The sequence below is a fragment of the Pipistrellus kuhlii genome, unplaced genomic scaffold, assembly GCF_014108245.1.
Source record: "Pipistrellus kuhlii isolate mPipKuh1 unplaced genomic scaffold, mPipKuh1.p scaffold_m20_p_8, whole genome shotgun sequence".
Taxonomy (NCBI): domain Eukaryota; kingdom Metazoa; phylum Chordata; class Mammalia; order Chiroptera; family Vespertilionidae; genus Pipistrellus; species Pipistrellus kuhlii.
In genome coordinates this window covers 30,557,474-30,575,492 of record NW_023425584.1, presented here as the reverse complement: position 1 = coordinate 30,575,492, position 18,019 = coordinate 30,557,474, and the positions used below count along the sequence as shown (strand labels likewise).

General features: G+C 50.5%; 1 protein-coding gene and 1 pseudogene across 1 annotated transcript in view; one reads left to right on the top strand and one right to left on the bottom strand.

The window, feature by feature from the left end:
• The window catches only part of FSTL4 (follistatin like 4), a 296,460-nt gene that overhangs the window by 204,604 nt on the left and 73,837 nt on the right, over nucleotides 1–18,019 (bottom strand). The window lies entirely within an intron of this gene.
• LOC118711201 lies at nucleotides 1,110–2,031 on the top strand (annotated as a pseudogene).

Genomic DNA, 18,019 nt, shown 5'->3' with positions numbered 1-18,019 from the left:
ACAGGGTACAAGACGTCTCTGAGACCCACTTCATTTCCATCCAAAGAGAATGATGCCATAGCCAATAAATGGAAACCACCCAGATCTTCCTCAACTAGTGGATGGTGGAACAAAACGTGGTACATAGGCTGCTGTGGGATTCAGCAATGAAAAGGAACGAGGTTCTGATACACAGAAGAACTTCAAGAACGTTTGCTCGGGGAAAGAAGCCAGACCCACTAGGCCACAAAGTTATTGTTAGTCCATTTATACAAAATGTCTAGAAGAGGCAGATCTATAGACAAAGTGGACTCCTGTCTACAAATGGGCATGGCTTTCTTTTTGGGGTGATGGAAACCTTCTAAAATTAGACCACATAATAGTTGCACTGTTCTGTAAATATAATAAAACCAATGAGTTGTACAGTAAACACGGATGACTTTTATGGTATGTAAATTTATCTCAGGTGTTTAAAAAAATGAAATATTCTAGCATCAAATAATCAGAGGAACAAAGTCTATTGACCACACAAAGTTTTGCTCAAACTAGAGATAACATCTAGGCCTCAGTTGTGTTTCAGCTCCAGCCCCAGAAAGCAGCAAGGCCAGGTAGGATAATGCGATGGCTGACACCAGGACCAGCCCCTGCCCTGACGCCAACCAATCAGCAGAGACCACAACCCAGAGGAGACATACCTGGAGAGCTGATGAATATTCTATGGAGAGCCTCCCCTGAGACCTCCAGCGTAAAGGCCTAAGAGCTGGTCACAGCTCCAGTCACATGATCATGGCTCTAGGTGGGAGGTGGGGAGGAGACACTGCTGGAGGTGGGTGATCTCTGGCTGCCATGGCTTGCACCCTGCACCCACAGGCTTCGCGTAGACTGGTTTCACCAGAGGGAAAAACACCAGCCATGGAGTTAAACAGAAGCAGGATTCCATCAGCATCACAGCACCATCTTTGAAAGGAACCCGTGCAACATTTGCAATTTCAAGATGGTCGCCTGAGCTATGTAAATGAGACTTCCTCCGCCTTTCTCCTTTTCCCACTGGGTTTTTTTAAAATTTATTTTTTAGTCTGGACATGACACATTAAAGGACCTGACAGAAACAGAACTGAAGGCGTTCTAAAATGACAAACCGCAGGGTCCGGGATGCTCACAGCATCCACGGCACCCGCCCTTGATACCAGGTGGCCGGGATCATTCGGGCGTGAATCTAGGAGCCCAAGTACTGGAAAGAGGAGTGCTTTGGACTTGCAGTCAGTAAAGCCATGGAGTTCAGGTGTGTGGGGGGCGTCTACGGTGGCAACATAAAGCCAGCTCGTTTTCTGTGTTTGACCTTGAGGATGCTTCAGATTCCACTGGAGAAGGATCTTATTGTTGAGTTTATAAAAAATGAAGACTTCAAGTATATCCACATGCTGGTAGCACTTTATATGAGGCCAACAGGCATTGGAATTGACTGGAGCCACTACAAGTGCTTGGAGCCTCTGTACAACGACTGTAAGAAGAATTAAGAGCCAGAACCAAAGTGGGAAGTTTGAACTGGTGCACGTAGATGAGTTCATTAACGAACTACTCACAGTGAGAGAGTCTGCTATCACTCCGGCCCGGCCACAGGAACGCCGTGCGCCTGAGCAAGCCGAGCGAGTGGAGCCTCGGGTGAGCGCTCTAGACGAGGACATGGATGAGGTGGAAATCCAGTGAAGAGGAGGAGGAGACACTGGACAGGGAACCATTTCCTGGTCCCCACCAGAGAGGTGCTGAGACTTGGACCAGCCCCGTTGTTCTCCCACACTGGGCTGCAGGAGAAGGAGGAGCCCCCGCCCCCACCCCCTCACTGAGAGAAGCATCACAGCAGAGTCCAAGAGGGCAGGGCAGCGTCCTGTTCCCAGGCCCCAGGGCTTCACCACAGTCGCAGGCACAGAGCCACTCAGAATCTCCTGGAAGGCCGAAGAAAAGCCGCCGGAGAGCCGGAGAGAGAAGGAGGAGTGGGCTTTAGTCCATGGCCTCCTGCAGATAGGAAGGCACCTCTCCAGGTGGAAGGATTAAGGCCCACTCCTGAGGCAGCTATGAGAATATTGTGTGTGTGTGTGTGTGTGTGTGTGTGTGTGCGCGTGTGTGTGTTTAACCTAAAAGTTTCTCCACTTTATTTTTTTTTAAATGAAAGAGGAGCTAAGTTATGTGTCTCTTTTTGAATCCTAATCCATGTTTGAGGGATAATGGTCCCTAGGGGCTGCTTTTGAATCCTTTATAAAACCAACTTTAAGGATTTGAGGGGTGGAGGGTATGAATGACCAGGGTATGTGACCACCTAGTGACCTTTTTGTTATTAAAGTTAATACACCATTTTCAAAAAATAAAAAATAAATAAACAGACTCAGACGCCTGAAAAAAAAAAAAAGACTGCCCGTGTGCCATGAGTTCTTTCTGTAGTCTTTGGGAAACGCATACAGGTGTAGCTACTATGCCTCTCATCTCCTTAAACAAACTATACGTACAAGACTCAAAAAATTGTTTCTCCATGAGGATCGAATGGGACAATGTTTATCAAAGCGTTTGACACATAAAGCGAGAAAAAACTGTTTTGCATCTGATGGAATCACTCACTGCTGACCACACCTGACCCCTCTCCCCCGATCCTGCTGGAGCTCGATGCCTGGGTTTGAAGCTAAGCTCTGCCATCTTAGGCAAATGACTTCATCTCTGTAAGCCTCAGTTTCCTCATCTGCAAAATGGGAATTTTAATATCGACCTCACTGCCTCCAATCTGAACCTTGTGCAGAGTAAGCCCTGTATAAATACAGGTGGGACAAAAGTAGGTTTACAGTTGTGAGTATGGGAAACGGCGTTTATTCTTGTATTATTGTTTATCAATTATTGTATTATTTTCTATACAAACAACTGTAAACCTACCTCGGCCCCGCCCTGGATTTGCCATTACCACTATTTGAGTTTCTCAGTGAGACCGAAAAGCCAAATGCCACCAAAGTGCTCGCACGGCCATCTTACTGCACCAACGGCCAGAACATGGCTCCCCGTGCGGCTGGAAAAGTGAAGCGCTTCCAAATTCACCCAGGTGTGCTTGAGCTGAGCCACACCCTTGCCCTCCTATGGTTGGCTTGGGTCCAGTTAACCTTGGGCCAACTTAAATCCACGGCTCCCAGCAGCCGGAGCTACCGGATACAGGTGGGAGGCCAGTGTGTGTGAGTGCTGGGTTCGGGGTCTCCTCTGATCCAGACTTTCTGTGTGCTTTCTCCGGTGATGCCTCTCTTAGAACCTCACATCTAAGCCTTAAGCCTCTGCTCTCAGATGACCTTCCACATGACCCTTCCTTAGATGACGAGCCTCTGTTTTCCCGGGAAGAAAAACTCGATGTTTACTTCCTTCGGCAACACAAACACTAAATGAGATTTCTCTCCCGAAGGCTTTACCCCTGACCGAGCAGCAAGTCTCAACATCACAGTTGAGACTTGGGGGAGGAGGGGGAAGACGAGCCAGCCCGTGGCACAGACGCAGTCCCTGCAATCCCAGAGGCCCCCGGAGTCCAGGCTGCAGGGACAGGGGCCACTGCCCAATAAGCTTAACGAGCCAGCCCGGCAGCGGCGGGGCCTCCGTGTTTGCTCACACTCTGAGACAGGCCTCTGTCTGTGCCTACACAAGCAACGAGCATGGCCCAGGTATTCGGGCCTTTAATCCCTGCTTGGGGTTTGGGTTGTCTATTTCCTTCCTTCCTTCCTTCCTTCCTTCCTTCCTTCCTTCCTTCCTTCCTTCCTTCCTTCCTTCCTTCCTTCCTTCCTTCCTTCCTTCCTTCCTTCCTTCCTCCCTCACCTGTAGATACATTTTTATTGAGAGAGAGAGAGAGAGATCAGTGGCCTCCCATAGGCACCCTGATTAGAGATTGAACCTGCAATCTAGGTGTGCCCTGGACAATCATCAAACCTTTTGGTGTGCAGGACGATGCTCCAACCAGCTGAGCCACCCAGCAGGGCCCAGGTTTTGGTTCCGACCCTAACCGCTCCTGAGCTTCCACGCACTGCTGTGGAAGGACTCATCACAGGCGCTGAGCCACTCAGCTGGAAAGAACATTGTCTTTGTTCATTCATCCAGCAGATGTTTGCGAATGCCCCCTGTGGACCAGGCTCTGTGTCACGGCCTGGATCTGCAGAGGTGAAAGGCCAGACACAGTCCCGACAAGCAGGGAGTGACCCCGAATTGACCCACCATGAGGAGGGAATGTTCTACTCCTAGAACAGCAACCTAACAAGGAGGATGGGGGAGAGGGGGCGCAAACTTCTGACTCCTGCCCTCGGCACCTAGTAGGGCCCCCTACAGCAACAAACCCCGAGCGCAGGCAGAGAGAACTGGATCCCAGCTCCTGGGGATAATGGGTCTGGAGAGCAAGGGAGAGTGGGCGGGAGGGGGAAGGGAGGAGGGAGGGGAGGCAGCTGACTCCGGAGGGGAAAGGGAAGACATCTGAGAATGATGAGCAGGACCACACACAGCCAGGCAGTCCGCCTGCACACCAGTCCCAGTTTCACTAAAAACGAATGCTAATCGATGAAGGGGGGAAATGCCATGTGAGTTGTTTGTTTGAAAAAGAACAAAGGAGCCAGACTGCAATGCCAAGAGACGCAAACTCAGGTCCAGGCTTCTGGCTGGCACTGCTCCGGCTCGGGCTGCGGAGCGACACTGACAGCACAGCACGCCGCTGAGGACGGCGTGGGAGACCGTTAACAATGGCCAGGCTCCCGGGAATCATCGCGGGCGAGGGTGGGGGCTGCGCAGGGGTCAGCCTGGCTCGGCCCTGACGGCCACGGGCCCTGAGGAAGCCACGGGAGCAGCCGGCTTCCAGAGGACGCTGCAGGGGCTAACACAGGCTGACCTCCTGCCTTGCCTGTTGGTGCCCATCACTTCCTGCCAGGCTGCCAGCTGGCTTCTCAGAGCAGGGCCCTGCAGCTCACCCTTAGTCCGAGTGGGAACACAGATATATAGGCCCAGCTGTCAAGAGAGTGAGCAGGAGCAAGGGGGCTTCCCCCCCACAGCACACAGCCAGGAGGGTCGGCAGGGGAGGGGAATATGGTTTGTGTGAGAGGGTCCAAGGCTTCCTTGAAGGGCAGAGATTTGGGGATCAAAAGTGGGGAGGCTCGGAGTAGGCCCACCTGGGGGGGATGCAGGTAACCCACCGGGGCTGCGTAGAGGACTCTCATGGACATGCCATCTGCAGAGAAAGCCAAGCAGCCGCAAAGGGTGTGTACACACACCTCCATACATGTGCACCCCACAGTGAGCCCTCGCTCAGCGCCCACCCCAACACAGAGGCTGGTACATGCGGCTAGGGCTGTGACGGCACGCTCTCCTAAAGCCAGACCTTCTAAGACCTCCGAGTCACCTATGGACGGGCTAGCCGTCCTCATCATGGACCAGAGCCCCTGACCCCAGCCCCGGACGGGCCTCATTACTTAGCCTACAGGCGAAGGCCAGTTCCCCAGCCAGCCTTTCCCTTGTGGTGCCACTTCCTCACAGCTTCTCGCCACCAGGTCTCGTGGTTCAGCCAGGTGCCTGCGGGGCACGGTGGTGGGAGGCCGGGAGGCTCCAGGGCAGGAGGGAGCCTCTGGGTAGAGGCAGGCAGGGGGTCATCAGAAGATGAAACCCTTTCCTGCTGCCAGTCCTGCCACCCAGCCCACAGGACGCCTCCTGAGCCCTCTCCCTGGCGAGTGTCCCAACCCATCTAAACCAGAGGTGCTGGCTGCGGTTTCCTCCACCTCCAGCTTCTCCCTGCCGCCTGCTAGGCCTCCCAGCAAGATTGTCCTCTCCCTTTATTTCCCTTTGGCCCCTCTTATCCCCACTCCAAATTCCCAGCATCCATCACTCTCCAGCCATGTGGCTGCTCACTGTCCACCAACCGGGCTCCGCTGTCCCTTGCCCCCTGTCCACCCCCTCCCAGATGAACCTCTGCCAGGCAGTAGGTCCATGCAGGTCCCCTGTCCTCTGGGTGTGGCACCTTCTCTCTGCATAGCAACCTGGGCCATTTCTTTGTCCCAGGCATGGACCCTGGAAGTGAATGAAAGTCAGCAGCGGAAGTGATGGATCAGGCACTCTGAGCCCCCTCTCTGCAGAGACTAGGAACGTAGGAAGAAGAGTACTTTCTGAGAAGGATGTTTCTCTCACAGGCCTCCTTGCCTAGAACTTTGAAGACAACACTGGGAGAAAGGCCACTTCCACTGCACAAACTGGGCTCTAAATAAACAAATAAATAACACACAAAAAAAATAGAAATAATTAAAATTCCTGTTTCCTCACTAACCAAGAAAGGAAGAATAGAAGACACCCGCTAGCTTACATGTAAGGAGAACTCTGTTCTGTGTTGATGAGAACCATCACGTGTCAAAGGAAAGCATGCTTCGTGTACGGCTTAGAACAGCTCACCTGAGAATGCCCACCCTCTGCCGGCCCAGACCTCCCTGCTGCCTCTGCTCCTCGAGGCGGCTCTTCCCGGACACTGCTCAGCGACTCCGTCTACTGGCTCTTCCGTGAGAACGCGGTGACAAGAGCCCGGTGCCGGCATTCGGGACCCTGCACATCTAGTCACAGCGGAGGTCAGCGTGCGGCCCCGTGTCCCTCTCTGTAAAGGGGGGAGGTCCCCGTCTTCCTTCGCAAGGTCGTCGTTGGGGTAAATTGAGGTCCTGAGTGTGCTGGCTAGAGCTCCCTGCAGGCAAGCTTGTACTTATTAAGTAACAAATTCTCATTGCTGTAGGAAGAGGCTTTGAATTCAGGCAGACTCTCCTTTAGGGATGACTTGCAGGCTACCTTCACCCAGAGAGCTTTCCTGGCTCCTCTCTTGTTTTTATCTCTTTGTCAAGGATTTCAATACATTTATATTACCCTGGATAGTAGGTGTGAATTTTGGTATAAAAATGAAATGTGACTGCCTCAGAGAGTGCCTCTTCTCTACCCAGAAACAACAACAACAACAACCTATTTGTAAGACATTCCAGAGCATCAAGAGCTTGTCTCTGGCCACAAAAGGGACCCCGCAGCAGAAACAAGATCCTCTTACTTAGCATGAGCTTTGGAATAAGTACGGAGCCAGTGCGCACGTTCACAGCCGGCTCTTGGGAGCAGGAGCTAAAGAACTACCTGCCTGGAGACTCACAAAGAGGCAGGAGGGAGCCCTGCATGGGCAGCCAATGACCCCGATTCCCTCGCAACCGAACCTCACCACTTCCGGTTTGTCAGGAGGGTGGCCAGCTGCGTGTGCCATGGCTGACTTTGGGAACGCTGAAAATGAAGTCTAACTTAATTTCCGTTTTGCAGCCACTCAAACTAGAAGTGGCCAGGACTTACTGCTCTGCAGAGGTCCTTTAAGAGGCAAATGACTCATCATCAGCACATTCCTAGCAAATATGCAAGTGAAAGCAGCCTGGGCAGCAGTAAATAAAAGTTGTCTTAGCGGGTTGCAGGGCAGACACAGGCTCTGCCGCGGACTTGCTGACAGTACTGAGTCTCAGCAAACACCCGGTGCCTGGAAAACTCAGCCAGTTCCTGGCTCTCAGGAGACGGCGGGTGAGAGAGACTGAATGGCTCAGGCCTGCCGTCCATGGGCATTCGTTGGTCCTGAGCCCGGTACCTGAGTGCAGGAGGCAAATGCTCCTACAGGTGGCAAACACTCTGCTCTCCAGTTCTGGACCATGTGCTGTCTTCCTGAAGGCAAATGGACATATTTCCAAGGTGAGCAGGATGTACCTGTCACTAGAAGTACTTGCAATACAGCAGGACTAGCGCACACTCATGAACATGTAATCTTCATGTAGCCATCAGTAACTCACGGGCTTGAGGAAGAGAAAAAGAGAGCAAGCAGGGTGTGTGTGTGTGTGTGAGAGAGAGACAGAGAGAGAGAGAGAGAGAGAGAGAGAGAGAGAGAGAGAGAGAGAGAGAGAGAGAGAGAGAGAGAGAGAATTGAAGAGAAGAGAAGAGAAGAGAAGAGAAGAGAAGAGAAGAGAAGAGAAGAGAAGAGGGGCTGACCAAGATAGCAAATAAAAGAGACTATGAGAGTATAAGAGAGACCTAAAGAGAGGACAGAAATCTCGGGGGAGGAGGAGAGTACAGGGACAGAAGAAGAGACCAAAATGGAGCAAGTAAGACAGACCTTGAGAGAGATAGACAGAGAGAGTCTGAGAGACTGAAGGAGAGACCAAGGAGGGGACGGAGGGTGGGATAAAGAGAGAGGTTGGTTTCTCTAAGGTACAGGAGAAACGGACATCATCCTAGCAAGCATGCCCTTCCCTGTCTGTCCTTCAGTTTGTTTAAAACCAGCTCAATCACCACGTTCCAAACTGCTTTTGAGTAGGTAAACTGAAGGAAAACGTGTTTCCCTGTGAAAACCTCAGCACCCCACCCAAGGCACTCCGTGGCTTGCATGAAGAAAGCCGAATGTGCCCAGTGACTAGCACAGCTGACTGGCATGCTGCTGGGAGAGCCCCACCCCACCCCCAGCTCCTGGTCCCCCATGAGGGGGCTGAGGCCACGGCCAGAAGAGGGAGAGGGAGAGGGAGAGGGAGAAGGAGAGGGAGAGGGAGAGGGAGAGGGAGAGGGAGAGGGAGAGGGAGAGGCAGAGGCAGAGGCAGAGGCAGAGGCAGAGGCAGAGGCAGAGGCAGAGGCAGAGGCAGAGGTAGAGGGACAGCCTTAGGAGGGCCGGGGAGCCTCAGAGCTGGAGCTGGCCAGGACGGGCGGAGCGGAGGAGATTTGGACCACGTGTCTTCAGCACTACATTCATATTGGAGCGCCACCAATTCAGGCAAAGTAATATTATCTGCATTTGACGGGTAAGGAAATTGAGGTCCGGGCAGGATAACTTGCTCCAAGTTGTGCAGCCAGTAAGAGGAGGATTGGGGACCTCAGGACACCCGCACGAGGCCCCTGATGCCTGCCTCCAAGGGCAGGACTGAGCTTTGTCAGGATTTCAACCCACTTACATTGCCCCGATAGTAGCTGGGTCTGGGGAAGTGGGTAAAACCCTGGAACCCAGTACAGCAGCGAACCACGTAGGAGAGCTGGCAGAGGCTGCGCAGAGCAGGCGGACACCAGCCATGTCCTTGGCACCCTGTGAGCTCTGGGCTTTTTCCCACGGGGCACAGGGAGGCCCGGCACGGAACTCTTGGTCTCACTGCCCACGTCGCGCCTTCACCTCTGTCTATACCCTGCACTCCCCGGGTGGCCCAGCTCAGGGCGATGGCACACGGTAAAGGGCAGACACCCACAATTTATGCAGCCGCCTGTTTGGTATTCTCGTCCTCCCAAAGTCTGAGCTGTCACCATCTCTCCTTGCAGATGATGGAGCGTGAGCTTCCCTGGGGTTAAGCATCACTCACGGGGGGCCCTGGATACAGGATAACAGGGTGCTCGCTTTACTGAACCGTTCTGCGGCGATCTCTCTCTGTCACCTCAGATAAACCACTGCGGCTGAGCCTCAGGTCTCCGCTATTAAATGCAAACTTCCAACCTTATCAGGTCATGGTGAGCATGCCCCGAGCGGGTGATGGAAACACTTTAGCACAGGGCCTACTAGATGGCACATCCTCACTCAGAAAGGAGAGTCAGCCCTGGGAGGAGGCTGCATCCCCCTCTGTGGGTGCTACCACATGCACAGGACCCCACCTCGCCATCCCCTGCCATCTCCGTGGCCCTCCGAAGAGCCTCAGCAAAGGACTGGCAACTCGGACCTCTCTGATGTCTGAAACATCCCGGGAGGCCTGGTCTGCCTCCAGCCCTGCGGTTGTGGGCCTTGGACTCACCATCGCTAGGCCCTAGTGCAGAGCATGAGGACCAAAAGCAATGGTCCGGCCTAGCTCCATCGTTTTACAGACGGAAACGCTGATGCTCCACGATGGAAGGCTGGTGCCTCACACAGAGACAAAGGAACTAGAAGTCAGACCTCTTCCCACACATCTGTGTGTATAAGGACTGGAAACTTAACTAGAAAATCTACAACCAAATATACATATACATATACATATACATATACATATACATATACATATACATATAAATATAAATATAAATTAAATGTATAGATTTTTTACTGGTGTTTTCTAATTTTGATTTTGTTGATATAATTAACGTGTGTTACTTGGGATTTTTAGGAAGGCCAGGACAGATGAGAGACGCCATCTTTTTGGTAAGAAACCAACACAGATTAATGATGGAGCACTTCCTTCCATGTGTAGGGTGGAGATCATGTGTGTATCTCTGAGTAAGAAATGTTATTAAAAATAGAGATTTGGAAGAAAGACTCCCAAACCATCGCCGATTTTCATTACGAAGGGAAACGAAAACACTGAAGCAAGGACGGCCTTAGAGGAGCGGGGGAGAGTGCTAGGCTGGGAATGCACATGGGTGTTCAGAGGACCCACCTTTACCCTAATCGCAGAGGCCCCAGGACGCTCCCCCTCTCCAAGTGAGAGACCTCACCCCCAACCCTGCCCCTCTGGTATCTGGTGTTCCTTCTGGAGGCAGCTTGTCAGGCATTCACGGCGTGTGGGAACCCCGGAGCTCCTGCTTACGGCCTGCCCAGAAAACCATCTCGCCAAGCCCCGCTGGGCAGAAGGCTGGGCACTGGGAATGGGTATGTATGGTGTTTCTTAAGCACAACAGGCTCCCCTGAAACTTGGCTTCTTCTTGTTTGTTTTGGAATCCTGTCCTGACACAGGGTGGTACCAGTCAGGCCCAGCAGCATCCAGGATTCTTAAGAGAAATGTCAAACTCTGGACCTCTGAAATGAAGGGGAACCCACTTTTAGCTCAGCTCTGGAGCAGGCCCCTCAAGGGAACCCACTTTTAGCTCAGCCTGGTCCCCTGTGGAAACCGGGTTCCCGTTCAGAAACGCTCATTGTGCTGAGTGTTGGGAAGGGCCAGGTGTGAGGCAGGGAGAGCCTAACCAGCACGGTACAGTAACAACTGTGTGCACATGGCTGCTTGTGCGAGGGCCTTTCACTGTGACGGTCTCAGGCAGCATGGAGGGAGGCCTCCATTACCAAGTGAGGATTCCTCAAGTGATTGACTCCCCACACGGAAGGCTCCATCACCTCGGACGTTGTCCATGCCCTCGGGAGAACCTCAGGCTGGGACTCCAGCAATGTTCTCAGGTGAGATCACCAGCTCAGGGACCAATGTTGGTTCTGGGAGAAAACATCCCTTTTAGAATAAGCACACACAACGCACACTGTGTCTGGGCAATGAATATATATCATACCGACCACGAAATAACCCCTATCTATCTTCTCAGCTCCATGTTGCCCAAGGGGGTCCCCTGACCATCACCATGGCCCCGAGCCCTCCCTGAGGGCTCCCAAAGGACAAGCAGCCACTCGTCACTGACGACCCAACAGATGCTCCTGCACGCAGGCCGGGTCAAAGGCCTACCCCTGCCCGAAGGCAAGTCTCTAGCCTGTCCGCTGCGACCAATGACATCACTGCCCACAGCTCATCCCTCTGCCGGGAAATGCCTCTTTTCATGCTAAATTTGACTCCCGGGGGGCCAGCATCTCATTCCAGGTCTTAGTGCAAGAAGACATCCTCTTCTTTGTCAAATTTGTTTCTCTCTTTAACTTTTATTTACCTGTCCTGGTTTAGGTGTATTCACCTCCCATCCTTTGTGCAAGTCACCTCTTAGTCTTTTTATTATTTATTTATTTATTTATTGCCTCATTCGTGTTTTTGTTTTGCTTTAAAAAAATTGACTTGGTACCATAAGAAAGTGAAGGAAGGAAGGACTATATGGACGGGTTTTGCTCAGGTCTCACAGAGTACCGTCAGTAAGCTACATGATTAGCTTTTACTTGGCTTCATTTTTTCCCTACTTTCCTGCCTTCTGCTGAATTGGTTTAGTGTTATTTATCCAACCCCCTTTTCCCACTCTTCTAGATTAGACATTATATTCTATTTCTCTTCTTTTATAGGTTACCCTTAACATTTTAATATCCATTTTGACTTAAAATCTAAAATTTATTAAGGCCTGTTATCTTCTCAAATAACACAAAATCATGAAATGCATTAGTACTGGTCATCATTATCACCTCCCATCTCATATTTAAACTCCCCTAAACTAGTCATCCTATTATTGCTGTTTTTCTACAGGCATTGCTTACTTATATTCACCCATATATTTTCCTACTAGCCTTTCTACCAGTAATGTTTGTGTTCCATACTATTTTCCGGGCTCAATTGCCTTCTTCAGTAGTTCGTTCAGACAGGGTTTGTGAATGATAACCTCTCAAATATTTGTCAGGAAGTATCTTTGCTTTCACTCTTGAATAGAGTTCTGAGTTGACTATCTCCTCTCATAATTTGGAAGATTTTATTGGATTGCTTTCTGGCCTCCACTGTTGCTGATACAAAGTTTACAATCAGTAATTGTTCCTTTGTAGTTAATCTATATTTTCTTTCGAGTTTCTTTTTATCTTTGGTATTCTGCAGTTCACTGTGTTTTGATTTGTATTTATTCTGTTTGGAACTTGGTGCACTCCTTCAGCCTAGGAATTTATTACATCTTCCTTTAAAGCTTAATACTTCCTAAGCCAGGATTACTGCCAGTTTTTCCTCTCTGCCACTCCCTGTATACTTTCCTTATGGACCTCCTATTCTCTCTTCAAAAATCTTAACAATATATTTTAATAAAATCTCTCAATAATATCTTAATATGTTCTCTTAATATCTGATTTATATTTTCTATCTTTGCATCTCTCTGAATTCTTTCCTGGATTTCTCCAGGGGTGCCATCCAGTTCAATAAGTCTCTTTTCAGCTATGTCTGATATGCTTTAAACCCATCCATTGACTTATCATTTTTAATAACATTAATCTCTAGAAATCCTACCTTTCCAAATTTACCTGTTTTCCCCCCCTACCATACCTCTTTCTTTATAATTCTCCTCTCTTTACTATTCTAATAATTTCAAATGTGAATTTTTAAATAGTCACTTTTACATTTTTTTTTTTTTTATTATCCAAAGATTCTGGAAGACTTAATCCTCCAGCATGCTGAGTCTCTTAACTTTTACTCACAGCAAATTATTTTCTTATGATCTGCAGTTTTATATTCTAGGCTCAGGATTTATTTTTCCCATGAGCATCCCATACATTCTGGTGTGAAAGTATTCTTTAAAAATGAACATGTTTCTTTACATGTGTTTCTTCTAAGAACACTAGTGGTTTTACTGACCTTTTTTTTTCTTCTATGTTTAGAATTTTAATTTCTACGTTTAGAATTTCAGCACCATGTAAGAATTTAAATTTATATGCCCACACCAACGTGTGAAGCAAACTCCAGCAGATCATAAATTACCAGCCCAGGTGGTAAAATTGTCTTAGTCCCTGGTAGTTCCCAGGATTTTGTGCTATGTAGAGGCCTTTTTGTATGGTCCAGGGGCAGACTATACTTGCTGTCCTGGCATGGATGTTAAAGCCTCGGCTACCAACATTGATGACTTATATCTGAGTCTGATATGGGCCTGAAGGATGCCACAACGCTGCCTTTGAGAGTTCTTTGCTCATTTTTGACACCTAGAAATTCTGCTTATGTTTAGGTGTGACATTTTTAGAAAACAAATATTTTTTCCAAGTAATATTTTAACCAATGTTTATATGTTTGGAGTGGGGAGTGTTCTGGTATCAACATAGATCATCCTTCTGTCAAAAGCTAAATCTTCCAGCGTCTTGCCTCGGTATTTGTTTTCTTCTGAGGTAAAAACCAACCCCCAGCTAACTGTTGCTTCAAACTCCACAAAGTTAAAAGAAGGTAAACTCTAACAGTGAAAAACACAGCTCTAACAAGTGTACTAAGAACAGCAGACCTACTATGTGCCAGACACTGTTCTACGCGCTTTAGCCATCCTCAGACATTGCTCTCCATAGCTCTCTCTAAAGAGGCCGGCATTATTATCCATTTAACAGTTAGCACATGTGTCAAACACAAGGCCCGCGGGCCAAATCCGTCCCGCCAGGCCTTGCAATGTGGCCCGCACCGCGCTGTCATCACTGCACTCCGCTGCATTTCCATCACAATGACAGTTTATGACTGTTCAGTAAACCATTCGGCCCGTGATTTAGGCTGGATTTTAGATTTTGGCCCCTTCTCTGATTGAGTTCGACACTCCTAAGTTAAGGAAACTCACAACAGAGAGGCCACACATACGCAGCAGTTATGTGTTTAGAAACATCTAAACAGCAGCAGAATGACTGAGGATTTCATGTGTAAGATAAGGTGACCAGACGTCCCACTTTTGGCGGGACAGTCCCGATTTTTAACAATTTGTCCCGTGTCCCTCGGCGTTTTAAAGAAGTCCCAATTTTTGCCAAAAAATCGAGACTGCCCACCAGAAGCGGGACATCTGGTCACCTTAGTGTAAGAGTCTTGCAACTTTTACCTCCCAGTGGGTTATCCTGCCTGAAATGGTGATAGCTTTCTCTTGATACTGTGCCTTGCACATGCGTAATTTAATTTCCGGGGAAGCTCTCCAGCCCAGCACCACACAGCACAGGAGTGAGTTCACGGACTCACGGGCGCTGTCCCTGATGTCCCAGGGATACCGCACACGTGGCATCGCACTCTGGAAATAGAGGCACAGACATTTTTGGATATTCGGCCAGCATAGACTACATTGCCTGGTGGCAGTTTTTGAAGTTAAAAGGTTCAACAGCCTCGTCCTTAGACCATGTGTGGACTCCTAGCAGAGGTTTTGATCAGCTGAGTCTAATTTTCAAGGGGCTGAAATGTACCTGAAAACTCTGAAACCCTCATGCTGCTTTGAAGAGTGTGGTCTGGTTTACGGATACATTTATGGCCTTTACGGCGGTTAGAACAAGGCCTGCACCCCGAGCCCTGAAAAACCCACAGGAGCGGCCCTGCCCAGAGCACGCCATACGGGGCACAGGGAAGCTTGGCATCTTGTGCAAATGCTTTGGTCAACCTGGATCGTAGACTGCGTTTTTTCCATCCTCTCAGTCCTGTTTAACTGCAGGTGATTTTTATTAAATATTTTGACTGTTGAAGCTGCAAACAACTGTCCTCATTTGGAGGCAGAAAACCAAACGTATCCGTGTTAAACAAACAAAGCAGAGAGGATGGCTCCTGCCTGGACCCATAGCGTCGTGGTGGAAGTCAGTCCAGGGAACAAGCAGCCAGAATCGTCTCTGAGAAGGATGGGCACAAATGCCAGCCCACGTACAAGCCTCTGGGACGGAGCGGCTGCAGCTGACGTGGGAGATGGGAGCAGGGGCCTTCAAGGGCAAGGCCGCGGGGGGACAGGTCTGAGCTCCCAGGGAAGCTCCGAGGCTAGTTTCCAGGCGCCCAGCGTGGCTGCGGGGCGAGAGCGAGGACCTCAGGAGTGGAGAGCGTACCCAGGAGGCAGGCGTTCCCACCAGTGAGGGGAATGAGACGGAACTGGAATGTCAGTCCCGGGAAGTGAGAGACAAGCCACGCCCTGAGACTGGCATATTTTGGCTTCTCTAACGATGAGCAAGTAATCCAAGTAATTGAGTTAAAAACCATGGCGGAGAAGCCTGCTTCAGTCGAAGCCTCATCATTGGGCTGGGTGTCCCTCCTCCAGGGCTCACACATCCCCAGCCCTTTTACAAAGAATCCAGCAGCCCCCGGGGCGCTATGGAGAAGTCCGATTCTTGCCACAGTCAAGCATGGGCAGTGCGTCCTGGGGACAGAGCTTTCTCACGCATGCCACTACGGGAGAAAGATGGGAGCCTGTGGGCTGACGCCCGATGGCAGCTCTGGAAGCTCCAGGGGGAGGGACTGCGATGGCAGTTTCCCTGGAGGAGGAGGCACCTGAGGATTTTTCTTGGAGCCCCATTTGCACAGTTCACCCACTGCTCACTTGGAAGCACATTGCTGAAGGAGGTGAAGACCCTTTGGGGAGCGCTGCAGCCTCCTCCCTGGCCACGCCGGTGCCACCAGGGAACGCTGGTGCCACCAGGGAGAAGGCTGGGTGCCTGCAGACTGACCCTCGTGTCACAGACCAGCCCAATGCACCGCCCGCTTAGCGTGGGTGTAGCAGAGAAGTACCTTCTGGGTGAATTCTTCCATGCAAACCTCCTGCCTCTCAACCATTCTCTAACTCCTGGCTTTTTTGAGAGCATCTCCTACTTAAAAACAAACAAACCATAAAATGTAATAACCATGCTCTGGTCTGCCTTCCATTTAAAGAGCAAGGGAAGCCTACAGCCATACCACCCTGAACACACCCAATCTTGTCTGAAGAGCCAGGGAAAACATCAGTGGGCAGAAAAGATAGGTGCAGAGATTCTTCCAGCAGAAAGTGCATGCACCCCGGTCTGAATCTTGCTCGAGGTAGCAGTGTGTTGTGCCAGCCCCGTGCCAGGTCGGAGGCTGGCAACTCCTGCACCGCAGCTGCATGAGTGACACGCAGAATCTGCAACTGACAGAGGCGCCGCATGCCTTTTCCTTGGATCAAGGGGACTATGAACCCCTAGACTGCCTGGGCTAAACCTCAGGGAGCCAAGGTTTCTTCCCCTGCCCCATCAGGCAAAAAATAATAATATCACAGCCATCGCTTCCACTGACTGAGCGCCTGCTCCGAGGCAAGCCGTGTTCCCGGGGCATTCCAATCACTGCTCTGATGACCACAGTCCCTCCCTGAGGTAGGCTTTGCTATGTGCATCTCGCATGAGAGAAAGTTCAAGGAAGATGACCACCTCAGAGTCACACAGCTACGTAAGTGGCAGGATGAGGACTGGAACTCACGTCATGTGAGCCTGAAGCTCCAAGCCCTGCTGCTCTGTGTTGAGGACGGGGGGGTCTTGGATAATTTTGTGCTGGACCAACTACCTCACAGCTGGGCTCCGTAGCAGTGCCTGTGAGGGCTGAGTCCAGGGGAAGAGATTTCTATTTTTTTTTTTTTTCTGCCAACGTGTGTCTTCCTTATTTAGAGGAAAGGCCTACACAATCACCACGCATGGATGTTTGACAGGGAATATAGGAACTTCTCCAATCCCCAAAGGCCAGCAAGTTCTCAGCATCAACAAATCACACGCACATGCACGCACACACAGTGGTGTGGCATGAGCAGTGACCAGGCAGAGTGGATCTCAGCCATAAATGCTTAGCTCAGCCAAATGGCTGCAGACTGGCTAAATGTCAGCCCTTCTCATGGCCGTGTTTTAAAAACCGCACTCGGGGGACTGGCTAAGCCGCTCTCATATCACTGTCTAACCTGGTCCTATCAGGGCCAGTTTAAAGCTCCAAGATGCATCAGAAGCCAAGTATTTGTTGAAATCCTCAGAGGGATCTGACCATTTGGCTGGAGCCTTCTCGGCTTCATCCATCAGGGGGCCTGGAGGCCTGGCAGGCTGCTAGGAGTGCAGTGACACAATGGAAGGCTCATCTGGCTGTGGATCCAAGCAAAGGTCAGCTCCCCCCTGGGGGCTGGGGGCTGGGGGCTGGCATCGCCCTTAAGGGCTTCCACAAATTGCAATGCCAGTGGCTTCCTCGAATTCAAACCTGGGAATGAAATAACCTCCCAGGGTTTCAGCTCGGCTTAAAATCTGCTATTCATAACACTGACAACTTGTATGTGCTTCAGTGAAGCACAGCCTTACATGATTTCAGATTCCTTCTGTGACTGAGCAGGGCTCAGCTGGTGGAGCCCACCTTGGGAGCTGGGGCCTCTGCATGCGGCCACGCCGCTCACACCTCCCTCTCCTCCCTTTGAGGCCCTCCAGGCAGCGACAATCTGTACCCATCCGCCCCTCCCATGGCGCACATTTCAGCTTGATTGTGGAATCCTAGAAAGGCCGAGCCTAAATGTTGCCTTCTCATATTTTGTTTAATATACATTTGTTCCATCAGCCAATGTGTAGTTAGTGCCTGTTCTGTGCAAGTCTTAGCTTTACAACTGGATCAGGGGGGGCACACAAAAGGCTGCATGCCGAAACTGGTTTGGCTCAGTGGTAGAGCATCGGTCTGCAGACTAAAAGGTCCCAGGTTCGATTCCGGATAGGGGCATGTACGTTGGT